Here is a 2,653-nt window from a genome sequence, read left to right as displayed (position 1 = left end):
GGAACCACGTGTTCATCCAAGCAGGAAGCGCTGTGCTCGGTGACCACGCCCACCGGAGAGCCGCGGGTTTGTCCGATTTTTCTTTTTTCCTTTTTTTATTTTCTCTCCTCCTCCTCCTCCTCCTCCTCCTCCTCCTCCTCCTCCTCCTCCTCCTCCTCCTCCTCCTCCGTCTCTGCGCACCATCCCCCTTCTTTCTTAATCTTTCACCCCCTTTTGTCTGGGGAAATTTCACACTCACATGCGTTATTAGCATAACACCAAAGAAGCGAGCTTCCCCCCCAACAACAGCCAAGTCTATTTCTGTCTGAAATCTTATTGTTTTGTGCTCTGCCTCATAACACACTGCTGCATGTGCAACTTACTGGAAATTACTGCCAAAACCAACCACTGTTTTCTTAAAATAGTGTACTTTTTGTGTTTTATTATTTTAAAAAAGACTAATCTCTCACATGCTTTTATTTTCTCATCTTTTGTCTTTGTACGTTTTACCTATTGTAGAAATCTTTGGATTATTATTATTTGTATTTTTTCTGTTTTTCTCTCCCACGTTAAACATTGCTGCATGTGCATCTTAGTGGAACTTACCGCAAAAACCAACCGCTGTTTCCTTAAAATACTTTACCTTTTTTTTCCTGTTTTATTGTTGTTGTTTTTTTAATCTCGTGTCCTTTTTTTCTCATCTTTTGTCTTTATAACTATTTTATTCAATCACTTTAAATGAGTTCATAAATCTGTGTGCAATTTCTGGATTATTTTACTTTTTAACTTTAATTTTATTATTATTTTTGGTTCACAGTAAGAAAATACAGTGTTAAAGCAATAATAAAAGTCAATAAAAAGCACTGGTTCTTCTGCATGTGGATATTCAGATGTGCAGATTCCCTTGGATGTGGAAAACAACAGTATTGCACATATCAATGGTATAGCACTGATTCTTTAATGAGTATAAATACTGATAGAAAATTCCACAGATTTTATCTATATGGCACCAACTTGTTTGAAAATACTCATGAAAAAATGTACATTGCATTTTTTTTAAATATACAAAATAATCATAATGCACAGGTTTGAATGTGTTGATAATGCATCATAGTGCATAGACCACTTTGAATAACGTTTGATTATAAGTCATGATGTAAATAATTTTGCTTGCTCTCTTTATTTAAATTAATCTCCTAAAATCTGTTGTGTAGAACTGCTGACCTTTATCAGAAGTGATTTTAAAGCTTTCTAATTGCACTAAACAAGTAAATATTTAATTTGTACTGAACAAGAATCTAAGCTGAGCATGTTGTATCTTCTTACATTCTATCTAGTGAATTTCCCCAAGTGAAGGATCAATAGTTTGTCATCCATGCTTTTTGATACAGGGGAGTAAATAAAATATATACTGCACATGTCTCATATTGTCCATACTATCATACTATTTATACTGTTCATTTATATATATATATATACTGTTCATTTAAATATATATATATATATATATATATATATATATATATATATATATATATATATATATATATATATATATATATATATAGTATATATCTTCCGGGATGAATAAAGTAGATCTTATCTTTATGCCTAGCATGTTTATACCACTCTTTTCTCACGGTTCTTTGTGTTTCTATTGTAACATGCTGTATACTCCATACTGTATATAGTTCGACGCTAAACTGCATTTCGTTGACATCATGATATCACCACTACGTTGGAAATTATACCGAGCAGATAGAGAGTTGTGTCATAGACTAGAAATCACAAGTCAATGTGTCAACCACTTACGTCCTCCCACACACCACACTGCTGCATGTGCAACTCAGTGTTAATTATTGCAGAATCAGCCACTGTTTCTTTCTAATATCAAACTTGTCATTTGAATTAACCTCTTGGAACCTGAGTGCTGACTTTTATCTCATGTCATGAAAAAGAAGTGACCATAAAGCTTTAATATTGCAATACACATGTAAATACACTGTCTGGCCCAAAAAAAGTCGCCACCTGGATTTAACTAAGCAAACAGATAAGAGCCTTCCATTGGATAATTACTGCAGTAATGAATATGTTTCAGCTGCAACAACTTATTTAACCCCAGCTGATGCAGTGAGGAGCTTCTCATTTCTTAAACAACCGTGTCAGAAGACAAATCCTGCTGTCATGGAAAAGATGTTACTCTGTCTCAGAAGGGTCAAATTATTGGCCTGCATCAAGCAAAGAAAACAACTAAGGAGATGAAACAACTAAAATCAGGTTAAGAACAGTCCAATTCACTATTAAAACCTGAAGGATAGTGAACCATCATCTTTGAGGAACAAATGTTGTCGGTCATGTGGTCTGAGTCCAGATTTACCCCGTTGCAAAGTGATGGACGCATCACAGTAAGAAGAGAGGTGGATGAAGTGATGCACTCATCATGCCTAGTGTCTACCAGCCTGTGGGGGTTAGGGTTATGATCTGAGGTTGGTCAAGTTCAATAACATTATGTTCCCAAAGAATGAGGTCAGCTGACTACCTGAAGATACTAAATGACCAGGTCTTTCCATCAGTAGACTTCTTCCCTGATGATATGGACATATTCCAAGATGATGATGCCAGGATTCATGGGGCTCACACTGTGAACGAGTGGATCAGGGAGCATGAGACGTCA

Source organism: Amphiprion ocellaris, chromosome 4 (genome assembly GCF_022539595.1).
Source record: "Amphiprion ocellaris isolate individual 3 ecotype Okinawa chromosome 4, ASM2253959v1, whole genome shotgun sequence".
In the NCBI taxonomy this organism is placed as follows: Eukaryota; Metazoa; Chordata; class Actinopteri; family Pomacentridae; genus Amphiprion; species Amphiprion ocellaris.
This window is presented reverse-complemented; position numbering follows the sequence as displayed.